General features: G+C 44.2%; 1 protein-coding gene and 1 pseudogene across 12 annotated transcripts in view; one reads left to right on the top strand and one right to left on the bottom strand.

Annotated features, from left to right (window-relative positions):
• LUZP1 (leucine zipper protein 1) overlaps positions 1-14,288 on the top strand; it is a 96,939-nt gene that overhangs the window by 64,480 nt on the left and 18,171 nt on the right. For 5 of the 12 annotated variants that reach the window (XM_043909182.1, XM_043909181.1, XM_043909180.1 and 2 more), the window contains 2 exons: positions 2,007-2,209; positions 4,426-4,531. The gene's annotated coding sequence lies outside the window, so the exon portion shown is untranslated. Of the gene's footprint in view, positions 1-1,654; positions 2,210-4,425; positions 4,532-5,846; positions 6,111-14,288 lie in introns of those variants that run through there. The other 7 variants (XM_043909177.1, XM_043909175.1, XM_043909174.1 and 4 more) reach the window with 5 other exon arrangements.
• On the bottom strand, positions 1,469-1,755 carry LOC122698322 (annotated as a pseudogene).

Here is a 14,288-nt window from a genome sequence, read left to right as displayed (position 1 = left end):
ATCCCACCCTATCCTGCGAGTAGCCTGTTTCCTAGGTTGGATTTTTGTTGAAGAGACCGCATAGGGCAGAGAAAGGTTAAAATCCCTCCTGACTTTTTTCACAAATAATCCTGAGAATGCCACCTCAGCAGTTATAGGGGAAAACATGACTATCTCCTGGATTCTTAGTACACACAGTGGAGCATTAGATTTGATTCTTAGGACTTTGAGTAGTATGGTTGTCTCAGGTTTACATTTTTTCCCCTGCCTTCTCATTTTCCACCTTTATACTTTCTTCTTTGCTTATGTTTGAAAGGCCACAATAGGTTAATTAGTAGATGGGGGTAAACCTGGTCCAAAAGAATTGCAGGTAATGGTTTCTCTGTGATCTCTAGTCATTCTGGTTCTCTCTGATACCTGTTTTTCTGATAATAGAAAGTAATCACCACATATACTTAGGTGCAAGGCCTGAAGGTGATTTTTCTAGAGACTGTGGATGACCCAGTTATTTCAGTTTGAATAATGTCTGTTGATCTACAAGTTTCATTGACTCTTTTCTGTGTAATCTCCATTCTCTTCTTAAACCCACTCATTCAGAGAACTTTAAAATTTCAGATCCTGCATTTCTGTTCTGAAATTTCAACACCCCCCCCCACCCCCGCCCCCAATTTCTCTGCTTTTAATAGCTGGTAACAATAGCTGCTTTAATATCCTGATATTCCAACGTCTGGGGAATCTTAGTGTTGCCCTCTGTTGATTTTTTTTTTTCTCTTGCAAATGGGTTTACGTCTTTTAGTTCTTCATGTGATTTAGGATTGTGTCCTTGACATGGATGCATGTGAATGTTATGGTATAGAGACTGGTTTCCACTGATGTGTGTATTTTAGCAGGCAGTTAACTTGGTCAGACTTAAATTGCACATTCTTTCTCATGTGTGGTGGGTGGCAGTTCCAATCTCAGTCCGGTTCTTTTGTCCTTAGCTGAGGTCCTTGGATTCTGCCCCGTGAAGTTGTGGTTCAGGGGTCAGCTGGAGACTGGGCAGAGCATCAAGCAGAACCTGGGCTCTCATCTCTGGCTGTCTCTCATTGTCTGTGGCTGCCCTGGTCTCTCTGTCCTCCGGTTCCAGTGGACAGAAAGCCTTGGGTTTGATTTTTAATTGGAACTTCAGCTGGACAACCCTGAAGTCAAAGCTCCAAAAATGGGGAATTCATGCCCTGCCAGTCCTTTCTTCCAGTTTTCAACTCTCTAAATTCTTCTCTTAGCCATTATGCACTTCAGATAGTTGTTTCTTTTTATATTTTGTTCAGAGCGTTTGGTTGTTTGTCTATGACAGGAATGTACTAGAAGCAGAACTCCCCACTAGCATTTTTATCCATTATCAAAGTGTTTTGGGAACAAAAGTAATACACATTTAAGAGAGTTTTGTTGTTGTTACATGAATTAACTCTTGTATTATAGGTTAGCAACATTCCAAATGGTGGTGTTTCTACTACTGGTCCTTCAGTCTCTTCAGTCTTCTGATGGCTGACTTTACTGTGACAGCAGAAATAGTGTTGTAGGTCCAACCACCACAGCTGCCAGCTACATTTTCATGCAGAAAGCATAGTCCAAGTTGCCCATAAGCCGTCTCTTCATCTTGGTTTTGCCACAGAAGGAGCAAGCGTACTTGCTGTGCTGGCTGATTTCAACTTTCTTCACCGCTTTCCTGATGAAGTTATTAGTACTATAATGGGTCTTGTATTTACCCACGATTCTGACCTTGGTGCCTTTAGTCATATCACTGCAACCTCGGTCTGAGCCCAAAGAGTAAGAGAACTTTTACGTTCAGCAATCAAATGAGGATGGACTGATGCATTTCTTTTCTGTGGCTTGTTAATTATCTCAGGTGGACTCAATGTGTTCACTTCAGCCAGCTTTGCTACCTTGGGCCAGTTTCTTCTCCTTTGCCGGGACTCCTTTTCTTCTCTGGAAGATGAGGCAGTTGGACTCCCTGTGATCTGTAAGGGTCCTTTTATCTCTTTTCCTAGACAGACAGCACATACAGGCAGAACCAGCACCATTACCACCAACAGTAACAGCACAGCCCCAGAAGAGATGCCTCAGGGAAGTGACGTGGCGAGATCTGTCAGGGTGGAAAGGCTCTGAAGAGGCAGCGCTGAAGAGTTTGAGGATGTTTACAGTTATCCTTTGTTTCTGGGGACAGAGGACCAGTGCTCCGAGGATGCAAGAAGTAAGTGACATTCAGGAGCAAAGGAAAGAAATCATTTGCCCTTAGTGTGGACTTCCTGGTGGCTCAGACGGTAAAGCGTCTGTCTACAATGCGGGAGACCTGGGTTCGATCCCTGGCTTGGGAAGATCCCCTGGAGGAGGAAATGGCAGTCCACTCCAGTACTCTTGCCTCGAAAATCCCATGGACAGAGAAGCCTGGTAGGCTACAGTCCATGGGGTTGCAAAGAGTCGGACATGACTGAGCGACTTCACTAGAAATAAGGAGAGACTTTGTGTCAGTGGAAAACAAATGAGGATCATCTGGAGTTCCTGTTTGTTTGATTTTTGGCAGGGTGTTCTATCCTGTTTTGAAGAGACGGGCTCCTGGGCTTTGTTAATAGGCCAGCAGATTTGGCTGGAGGTGGGGCAGCAGCTTTCAGTAGAGGCGCTGCTGTCTCTGTTAGGGCTGCAGAGACCGTGGTGGTGACAGACCAGATTTATGTGGCCATTTCTTGGAGTTTAGAATGTTTATGTAGGAAAGGTTCTAGGCTATGCAAAGGAAAAGATGTGTGTGTGTGTAAAAGGTGGGTGGAGAGGGGCAGGACAGAAGGTCTGTGGGCCAGTCCTGCTGTTTGAAAAGCAACCACACTTAATCTGCTTAGACTGATTCTTTTTTTGAAGCATGCCCACCCAGGCCATCCCTCAGGTGCTGCTGTTAGTACAGGTCCTTTTTCTACTTCTTTTCTAGCTGTGTTCATTGCTTATCAATAATTTTCTCTTAGGTCTTATTGGCTTGAGGCTTCAAACCCTCATCTTTTTAAAGGCCATTTGGGAAAAGCTATCATTTTATTACTTCTCCATCTTTATTCTAGCCTTTCTCCTTGGGAGGATGGAGGTACAGGCAGATTCTGTATATGTGAATGTGTTATGGGGTTGGTAGTGAAGGTGTGGAAATTGGATTAAAGGGGACCAAGCAACCTTGCAGGGAGGTCACAGGGTGGTCTCTGGTGTATGCAAGGGAGGGATGGGCAGCTGTGATGAAAGGGGGTGCCGTGGGTGCAGGACCAGGCACGGAAACCTCTAAGCTTGCCACTAGCTTAGAAGCCATCTTTCTATTCTTCCTTAAGACCGGGATAGACAGATGTTAAACCCAGATCTGCCACCTTCATTTACTCTTCTCCAGTGTTGGGGTAAGATTCAGTGGGTTAGGAGGCTTTTCAACTCTCTTGTAGAAGGTTTTTTACAAAATGGGGTAAAGTTTGCAGACAGAGAGGCTCTATTTTTTAAATTTTGTTTTATTTTCTATTTGGCTGCTCTGAGTCTCTGTTGCTGCACGGACTTTCTCTAGTTGTGAGTGGGGGCTGCTCTCCGGTTTTGGTGCACAGCCTTCTCACTACAGTGGCTTCTCTTTGTGGAGTGTGGGCTCCAGGACACATGGGTTCAGTAGTTCAGTGGGCAGGCTCAGTAGTTGCTGCGTATGGGCTTACTGGCCCTGAGGCATGTGGGATCTTCCCAGACCAGGGATCAAACCCGTGTCCCCCGCATTGGCAGGCAGATTCTTAACCACTGGACCACCAGAAAAGTTCAGGAGGCTCTGTTTTTGTTCTAATTGATATTGGCTGGTTCAGGGCTGTTTTGAGAACCAAGTCTAGAAGGTACCCCAGTGAGAGTTAGCATGGTGACATGACTTTTGTAGTTGGACAGTCTTGGATTTAAAGTCTCTGTCACTCACAGCTAAGATGTTGGACAAGTCACTTGTCTTGTTGAAATTTAGATTCTTTGTCTATAAGGGGGTAACATTATTGTGTTATTGTCTGGTATAAAACATAAAACATATTGTCCAGGGTGTGGTGGATACTCCACAGATGTTTGGGTTTTTTCCCTTGCCCGTATTCCAGAACATCTTATTTTCAGTGGAATCCCAGCTTCAGCCCTAAGCAATTGTGTGACTCACCCTTTCCAAGCTTTAGTTTCCTTCCTTAAAATGAGGGCATTTAACTAGATTTCTGAGATCCCTTCTGGAGGTAAACTGTCATGAATGTTTAGACCATTGGGGAATGTATAGGTCTGTTAATTTCAGGAATGACAGTGTAGTCTTGGGACCATGCCATCCGATAGGAAAGGGGAAGTTTCCAGAGCCAGATGCCCCCTCTTCCCTGAGGAGGGAGACAGGCTCAGCCCAATCTTGTACAATTCACATTTTACCTATCTCTACCCTTCTATTTATATTCTCTCCAGGTCAAGAGGCAGCTGCCATTGCAAGATAGTGAGTGACTGTTTCCACGACAGCAAGCATCAGGGGAGCAGCCAGAAGCATTGACGGGAAACTTCAATCACCTAAATGGTAAGTGTGATACACGTGCGCACAGCCACACTGGGGGAGGGAGTGGTTTCTGAAGTCTCTACAATTTTTCCACCATTGCAAGAGAGGGAGGTATTTATCGATGATCTGTTCTGAACCAAGTACTGTGCCAAGCACCTCACATGTTTTCTCATTCAGTCTACCAGCCAATCTTCAGAAATAGGCCTAGCTACCATTTACTGAACACTTACTATATGCCAGACATTATCTCCCTTAGTATTTACACCAACCCTGTGAGGTAAGTGTTGTTATTTTCACCACAAAGAAATGAGCTTTGATGGGTTAAATAACTTCTCTAAGTTCATACAAGTAGCAGATGGCAGAACTAGATTTTAAACCTGGTTATTTTCATTTCATTAAGATGTTTCTTTTTTGAGCACGTCACTTTTTGGTTGAGGGTGACTGACAGTTACTTTTCCTAGCCCTTTCTGGACTCTATATGCCAGTGTTTTATTGGTGGTGTTGAATAAGGAAGTGGAGGATACTAACGAAACAGAAGACTCTTGAGCAGAGTGGCCAGAGGACCTCGTGGTCTTGGTCCTTAGTTGGTGGCTGTAGACTAGTTAGAGTAGGGTTCTCGGGAAGGTGGGGCAATGGGGCAACCAGAGAGTGAGTCTGGGAAATGGGTTCTATGCATAGGAGTGACTGGACACAGGAAAGGAATCTTAGTGAGATTTCTCAATCTCACGGGAGCTCCTGGAAGCAGGCACAGTTAGGAACAGGACAGGCTCTTCTTGAGAGAGTGGGGAATTTCAAGGCAAATCTTGACCTGTTAATTGGTTCAGGATTCTTGCTCTATTCCTTTCCCTGGAGCATTTTTCCTACCTCAGGGAACTGGGTAGGTAATGAAATTCATTTTTGGTTGGGTGGAATGGCAGTCAGTATTCATTTGTTCATTGATCTTTCTGAGGGTACTTTAGTCTTTTTATTGGAGCACCCCCCTTTTTTTAAATATACTTGGTGAATTTGGGAGGGGGGAGTAATCATTTTCATCAACAAAATTTACTACACGTACCTCTCATACATATTTTGCCATATACTGTGCTTATGTGCTGAGGGTACCACTTACCACATGCTTAGCATAGTTCTTAGAGCTAAGTATTCAGCATTGAACAAAACAGAAAAAAATTCTTGTTCTCAGGGAATATACTCTAATGGGTCAAAACATTAAAAAAGTGAGTAGTTAGATATAGTAAATAAGTAACACCTATATGTGATAGGTGCGCAGAAGAACAAAAGCTGGGTAAAGTGGTAATTGGAACTGATGAGGAGCTGAGAGACTGTTACTTTATGTCAGGTCATCTGGAAAGGTCTCTGATGAGGTGATACTTTAAGCCAAGATCTGAAAGATGTGAGAAACACACCCAAGGAGTCACCTGGGAGAAGAGCATTCCAGGCAGAGGGAACAGCAGATCTAGAAGCCCTGAGACACAAGCGTGACTGTTGCTGTCCCAGGACCAGCAGGGCTGCCCGTGTGCTGGAGAGGAGCAGCGGGGGAAGCGCAGAGGGGACCGGAGCGGAGCAGAGCCGGCCGCAGCTCACCGAGGGCCCGAGAGCTGGGGTAGGGCCTCCGGAGCGCGTTTTATTGTGAGATAGCCACTGAGGAGTGGACGACAGAAGAGAGACATGATTTGACTGGTTTTGTTTTGTTTTTCTTTTTAATAAATACTTATCTGGCTGTGCCGGGTCTTAGTCGCAGCACTCAGGGTCTTTTTAATTGTGAATGTGGGATCTTCAGTGGCGGCATGGGAGCTCTAGTTCCCTGATCAGGGATCAAACCTGGGCCCTCTGCATTGGAAGCACAGAATCTCAGCCACTGGACAACCATGGAAGTCCTGACTTATGTTTTAAAAGGCTTACTCTGTTTGCTGTTGGGGAGTAGACTGTGGAGGATGGGGAAAATGGTCAATGGCGGAAGCAAGGAGACCAGGTAGGAAGCTTTTGCCTCTGTCAGTAGTCGGGACAGGGACGAAGGTGGCAGTGCTGCATAGCCCTAGAAAGGAATGGATTCTGGACATAGAGTTTGAAGGCAGAGTCAAATTCTGATTGTCCCTGTAGAGATGTTTGATTTATCTGGAGTTAACCTCTAGGTCACATGGGCTTGAGGGTATCATTGGAAACTTGACAGTGATCCTGGGAGAATTTTAAAGCAGATTAAGCAAAGGATAAGAACACAGGGATGACCCTGCAAGTCACTAGCTCATACAAACCGGTCATTTTTTTTTTCCTTGGGTTTTGCCATGATTTTATGTAAATTGTAAAATCAGTACAAGTTACTGAAATATTGAGGGGGGGCGGGAATCACACCATCCAGGGATAATTAACCATATATTTAGCACTTTGATGTATATCAGGGCAGTTCATTTTCATTTTTTGAAAAGGCTCCTAGGCTGGAGTGGGGGTTCAGAAATATACTAAAAAAGTAATATGTCTTAAGTGCTAAAATTAGGTATTTACCATTTTCTCATGTGACCCCAAGACAGAATTTGGGGCCGGCTTGCATGTAGGTGATGTGCAAGTACTGGTTAATAGATTGATGTTTATCTAGAGGGGTTGTTTTTAATGGCATTCTGGAGGGCTTTTCTTGGTTATATTTTATTTAACAATTTGAAAATCAATTTGGATGAAGATACAGAAAAGACATACTTGTTAGATAAACAGTGAATGCTTGTAAATTGGAAGGTGTAGAAAATATTTAGACAGTTGAAACTATTGATCGAAACTAACTTTCAAGTTGAAATGGGGAAAAAAAAAAGGTAAACAATGTAAGTGTAAGATGGATCAGGTCACCCAGAAATATTAAATGGAAAACTCCGGAAATAAATGGGGGCTATCCTGATGGCTCAGCGGGTAAGGAATCTGCCTGCAGTGCAGGAGACACCAGGGAAGCAGGTTTGATCCCTGGGTCAGGAAGATCCTCTGAAGGAGGTAATGGCAACCCATTCCAGTATTCTTGCCTGAAAAATTCCATAGACAGAGAGCCTGGCAGGCTATAGTTCAAAGGGTCACGAAAAGTTGGACACGACTAAGAACACATACACAGAAATAAAGAATTTATAACTTGGAGTTGCTTGCTGTTCTGGGTAATGTGAATGAATTCTTGACCCAGCCTTTATCCAGTTGACTTCTGAACAGTGCAGGTTTGAACTGTGTGGGTCCATTTTTATGTGGATGCTTTTCAGTAGCAAATGCTACAGTACAGCATGGTCTGCAGTTGGTTGAATCCGTAGACACAGAACCCGGGATGCAGAGGAATTGAATCTATGGAGGGCCAAGTGTAAGTTACACACAGATTTTTGAGTGCTTAGAAGGTCGTTGCCCCTAACCCATGTTGTTCCAGGGTCAAGTGTACAGGAAAAAACATCGTACATACAGGGTTTGGAACTGTGTGTGGTTTCAGGCATCCACCAGGGGTCTTGAAACATATCACTTGTGCATAAGAGGGGGATTTTGTATCTACAAGTTTTAGGGCTGTGCACTTTTGTTGGAGGAGGGTCTGTCTGAACAGACTTGAGAAAACTACAGTGAGAGATGATCAACCATCAGAATGGGGCAGGGAAGGCTTGGAAGAAAGAGGAAAAGGGAAAGGGGGGAATTCTAAATGTACCCCTGAAACATTACCGCTTCAGCCTCTGCACTTGCTGTGAAATTTCAAGGGCTTCTGTGTTGCGCGAGCCGTACCAGTGTACCTGCTCCGCTGCTCCCTTGTGGCTGTCGTGTCAGTACTGCTGAGTTACTTAACGTCCCCCAAATGCAGCACTGTTTTACTTGCCCGCCCTCCCTTCCTCCCTCTCTGTAAATGATTACTTTATACCATTTATGTACCGCTGTTCAAACTCCTGGAAAGACAGCAGTAAAAAAGAGGTACTGGGGGGGGGGGGGGAAAACCATGTTCCTGACCTCGTAGATTGTACAATCTAGTAAAGAGACAGTAAGTAAGTTCACAAAGAATTAAGTGGTAAAACGTGCTGAGAAGAAACAAGTAGAGTATCTTGCCTTAGAGCTGTCTGAAGATGAAATGAGTTGCCTTGGGAGGAAATGAGTATCCTTCCTGTCATTAGAATTGTTTGAATAGGAGCTGAATAACTACTTGCTAGATAATTTCTTCATTGAGTGGGAGGTTGGATCAGATGATCTCTAAATCCTATCCAACCCAGAGAACCTGTATATGCTAGTTGGGCTCCCAACCCCAAGGTTTGCATATCTAAAATACATGAATTTATGATTCTGGGAAAAATCATTTAAGTTCAGTAATTAAATAGAAACACTCAAGAAGTAATGGTGAGATGTGGACAGCTGAAGGTTTTAAGACAGGTAACTAGGAATTGTCAGGAGGAAGCTGCTTTAAAATAGTTCTCTCATTTTCCTTTAGATCAGGGACTTGCAAACTGGTCCACAGGCCCACTGCCTATGTTTGAAAATAAAGTTTAGTTGAAACACAGATGCGTCATTTGCTTATGTATTGTGTATGGCTGCTTCACGCTGTGATGACAGGGTTGAGTAGTTGGACAGAGACCTTGGGCCTTACAAAGCCTAAAATACTCGCTCTCAAGCTAAGTCATATACTTATATGGATACCATCAAACTTGAAAGAAAAAATTTGCAGATCCTCTACTTTAAATGACTCTTGGAAACAGGAAGTGAATCATGGCAGCTGTGTTGGGGGAAAGGGCAGGCCACGTTTGACTATGTACTATTTCAGACCTGGCCCACCAGGACAGGAAAAAGAGCCAGCCTCCAGAATGCTAGATAGGGCCACTTGGAACTGGGTTCAAAACCTTTGGCAGAAAGGGGCTCATGAGCGACACTTGGTGGGGCATCTTGCTAGTATGAGCTGGAGCTGAGGGAGACACCGGTGGGGAGGGGGAAGTTGGCATTAAAGAATAGTCTCCCTGTCCCGTTCCTCACTTTCCCATGATTTCTGAGGCTTAATATACATAATTTCCTTCCCAGACCACACCCTTGGGCACAATTAATTGCTTCTTCTAAGCTCCCAGCACATTTATCAGGTGGTGAAATGTGTTAAGTGAAAAAAAAACAGGAAAAGAGAACAAGGAGCAGAAGAGTGGGTGCTATGTTTTGTGAGATGGTCAGGGAGGCCTCTTCATTCTTGTTTTATAGTTAGGTCTAGCTTTCTGGCTCCTTAAAGGCAGGGGTTGAGTTTTAACCATCTCTCTCTAGCACTTGGCTGGATAGTGGGTGCATCATGGATGTTCCATAGATGTCTACAAAATAAGTGAGTTTTAACTGGAGACACATACTTGATGGGGAATGCAGTAAGGCTGGAAGGAAAGGCGTCTGTCTCTTCCCTTTGCGGATGTTCCCGGAGGAGCAGAGCATCTCTTTCTCTGGCTGTGCATGGGGCCGGAAGGTCAGAGATGAGCGCCACTAACCCCATTTTCAGTCCATCTCCTTGTTTTCCCAGGGTGGAGGGCTGATGTTAGAGAGTCGCTCTTTTTAGGAGGATTCTGCCTAGAGAAATTTACCTTAGGTATGCATAGGACTTTTCAAAGAGCTTTTGCTGACCTTAACTTTTGCTGTGAAGTAGGTGGGGTTGATAAGGCATGGGGAAAGCTCAAATGAGTCGGCCAAACAGGTTAGCATTCTTAAAGGAATATGGTCTTTGGAACTTGGGTTCACCATCTAGCTGTCCTGCTTACTAACTGTGTGACCTTGGGCAAGTGTGAGGGTCCCTATTCCAAAAGGTTATTGCCAAGCTGAGTAGTTAGTGTTAGCTGCTCAGCTGTGTCCAACTCTTTGCAACCCCATAGACTGTAGCGGGCCAGTCTCCTCTGTCCATGGAATTCTTCAGGCAAGAATACTGGAGTGGGTTGCCATTCCCTTCTCCAGGGTATCTTCCAGACCCAGGGATTGACCTGGGGTCTCCAGCATTGCACGAAGATTCTTTACCGTCTGAGCCACAAGTAATAGTAATAGCTACTATTTGTTGTACTTGTGTGGGAGGCATTCTGCTAAGTGCATTCCATGCCAGGGGATTACCATATTGTCTTTGGATGGATGAAAAAACATCAGAGAACTAATTTATTCACGTAGATATGTGAGGGATTCCTACAGAAAGCCTGTATAGTAACTACTTGATAGAGTGTCTGTAGTATAGTCGTGCTCAGTTTGGGATTGTCCTGTATTTGTTTCCTTTATACCTGTTACTGGTCTGTATGTAATCAGAACTCCTCACTTTGTAAAAGTGCTGAAGAATTTGTAGGGAAGTGATTTAATCTGATGCGAAGAGTTCTGGGTAGAGTCAGGAGATTAAAGTCCTTGATTTTGCTAAGTTGCTGGAGAGATCCTGAGTCTCTGTTCTTTCATTCTTAAAATTAGAGGATTAGGCCAAACAGGCAGTTTTATTTTAAATAAAAGCAGTAGAACTCTTTCGTTACAGTCATATGGGGGAAGCCCAATATGTTAGGACCTTCCCTGATAGCTCAGTTGGTAAAGAGGAGTCTTACCAACTCCCATCATTGCAGGAGTCCTGCAATGCAGGAGAGCCCAGTTTGATTCCTGGGTCTGGAAGATCTGCTGGAGAAGGGATAGGCTACCCACTCCAGTATTCTTGGGCTTCCCTGGTGGCTCAGCTGGTAAAGAATCCGCCTGCAATGTGGGAGACCTGGGTTCAATCCCTGGGTTGGGGAGGTCCCCTGGAGAAGAAAAAGGCTACCCACTCCAGTATTCTGGCCTGGAGACTTCCATGGACTATATATAGTCTATGGGGTCGCAAAGAGTCGGGCACAACTGAGCGACTTTCACTTTCAATATGTTAAGAAACTAAAATCAGCTTCTTTGGTTGACAGAGAAAGGGGCCCTGACAGCCTGCTTAGACCTTTGCCCCTCTCTTATCCCCGAGGTGGACCCCGGGGTAGGAGTTGCCGAGTCCAGTTTGAAAGTCAGTGGATTGAATGATATTTTAACTGGTATATTTTGGCTCTGAAATCACTTGCTAAGGAGAGGAAGAAGATCCAAAAATATTTTTTGCTTCAACACTTTCTCCAGTAGTGAGAGTCTGCGTGAATGGTGTGGTTTTCTGGTATTTATGTCGTATTTCCGAGGCATAGCCCTGAAAGCCAGATGGGTCATTGTCCAACAGGGAGAGGCACTGTGCCAGTCTTAGGGCTTGGGAGGAGACCTTTCAGAGGATCACCACAGGACCCACTGTCTGCGCTGGCTGCATCTGTTCTTGTCCGTTGTTTTCTGCATTGTAATTCATGAGTAACTGGCTCCTTGACATCATTTATTATTATTATTATTATTTTCTGTTAATGGTTAGTGCCAAAGGATTGATCAGCTATTTGATAATTAGGGGGCACATTCAGCCATTCATTCACCAAATTTTAAGCATTAATTATGTGCTAGGCTTCTTGCTGGGTGCTGAGAATACAGTGATGAATAAGGAACAAGTTGGAGAGATAAGATGAGTAAATAAAACCTGAAGGCATTGTGGTAAGTGCTGTGGTGGGATCAATACAGCAGATTAACGTGCATGAAAGTGGTGCCCGATCTCGTTCAGGGTTTCAGGAGGGACACGCTCCAGGAGGAACTGCCTATGGTGGGATTTGAAGCAAATGAGAAGGGATGATTACCAGCCTAGTGAAGGCCTGGAGGTGAGATGGAGTGCACGGTTTGTGGAACTTGGAGAATGCAGAGCCTATGTGGAGTTTGAAGATGAGGCTGAAGAGATAGGCAAGGTGGATTATGAAGGACCTCACATGCCATTTGGAGAAGGAAATGGCAACCCACTTCAGTATTCTTGCCTGGAGAATTCCATGGACAGAGGAGCCTGGCAGGCTGCAGCCCCTGGGGTCACAAAGAGTTGGATGCGACTGAGCGATGTTCACTTCACGCACATGCCATGCTGGGGACTTTGAGTCGTGGTGCGTGATGACTTTCTGTTTATATTTGCTGTATATTCAGCGCGTGCTGCAGCCCGTGGGGGCGCAGAGGGTTGGACGCGACTGAGGGACCGAACAGCAACCACAGCCGCGTGTGCTCAGTCGCTCAGTCATGTCTGAGTCTTTGCGGCCCCATGAACTGTAATCCACCAGGTTCCTCTGTCCATGGGGTTTTCCACGCAAGAATACCGGAGCAGGTTGCCATTTCTGTTCCAGGGGATCGTCCCAACTCTGGGATCGAACCCACAACTCTTGGGTCACCTTCATTGGCAGGCAGATTCTTTACCACAAGTGCCACCTGGGAAGCCTGATATATTCCGTGGGTTTAGTTTTTTCATTCTTTGATTCATATCAGAGTCTTGAACAAAACATGTAGAATCCAAATGAATTTTAAAAAGCAGTTATTCCTGGACTCTACTAATTCAGAATTCTAATTTATAGATGCGACTGTACTTAAGTTTAACATTTCCCTTTTCTGAGAAGGGGATTTGTTTATGAAAAATACAGTATAAATTAGTATAAATAAGACATGTTGAAGAGAAGTTTCAGTTTGGGGTAAGCTGAACAGTTCCTCTCATGAAGTTCCTGTCTTTAAAGTATACAATTTAATGTCTGTCTATCATATTTATGAGAATAAACTGTTTTAAAGCATTTTGTCTGCTGCTCTTCCTGGTGGCCCAGGCAGTAAAGCATCTGTCTGCAATGCGGGAGACCTGGGTTCGATCCCTGGGTCAGGAAGATCCCCTGGAGAAGGAAGTGGCAACCTACTCCAGTACTCTGGCCTCGAAAATCCCATGGATGGAGGAGCCTGGTAGGCTACAGTCCATGGGGTCACAAAGAGTTGGACACGACTGAGCGACTTCTCTTTGTTGAAGCATCGTATATCATTTGTCCTCCAATAACTGCTATGCCAATATAGATCCTTTGTATCTATTCACTTAAAAGTGATTTATGGCCCATACTTAGTTCAGTCCCCTGTCCCCTCCACCCTGCGTATAAAATTGGTAGTTAAAAAAATTATACAGCAATTATCCTTCAATTAAAAAATAAATTTAAAAAATTGTAATTAATTTTTTTTCTTTCTTTTTTTTTTTTTTTCACTGTTGTTCAGTCTCTAAGCTGTGTTCCGCTCTTTCTGACTCCGTGGACTGCAGCACACCAGGCTCCTCTGTTCTTCACTGTCCCTCCAAGCTTGCTCACATTCATGTCCATTGAGTTGGTGATGCTATCCAACTGTCTCATCCTCTGCTGCCCCCTTCTCTTTTTGTCTTCAGTCTTTCCCAGCATGAGGGTCTTTTCTAATGAGTCAGTTCTTTGCATCAGGTGGCCAAAGTATTGGAGCTTCAGCATCAGTCCTTCCCGTGAATATTCAGGATTGATTTCCTTTAGGATTGACTGGTTGGATCTCCTCACAGTCCAAGGGACTCTCAAGAGTCTTCTCCAACACCACAGTTCAAAAGCATCAATTCTTTGGTGTTCAGCCTTCTTTATAGTCCAACTCTCACATCCATACATGACTACTGGAAAAACCATAGCTTTGACTATGGAGACCTTTGTCAGCAAAGTGATGTCTCTGCTTTTCAATACACTGTCTGGGTTTGTTAAAACTTTACTTTGAAGGAGCAAGCATCTTTTAATTTCACGGCTGCAGTCACCGTCTGCAGTAATTTTGGAGCCCAAGAAAATAAAATCTGTCACTGCTTCTACTTTTTCCTCTTCTGTCTGCCTTGAAGTTATAGAACTGGATGCCATGATCTTAGTTTTTTGAATGTTGAGTTTCAAGCCAGCTTTTTTACTCTCTTCTTTCACCCTTATTAAGAGGCTTTTTTTTTTTA

This window comes from Cervus elaphus, chromosome 8 (assembly GCF_910594005.1).
Source record: "Cervus elaphus chromosome 8, mCerEla1.1, whole genome shotgun sequence".
Classification (NCBI taxonomy): domain Eukaryota; kingdom Metazoa; phylum Chordata; class Mammalia; order Artiodactyla; family Cervidae; genus Cervus; species Cervus elaphus.
The sequence above is the reverse complement of the archived record's forward strand: the minus strand, read 5'-3'. Positions and strand labels throughout refer to the sequence as shown.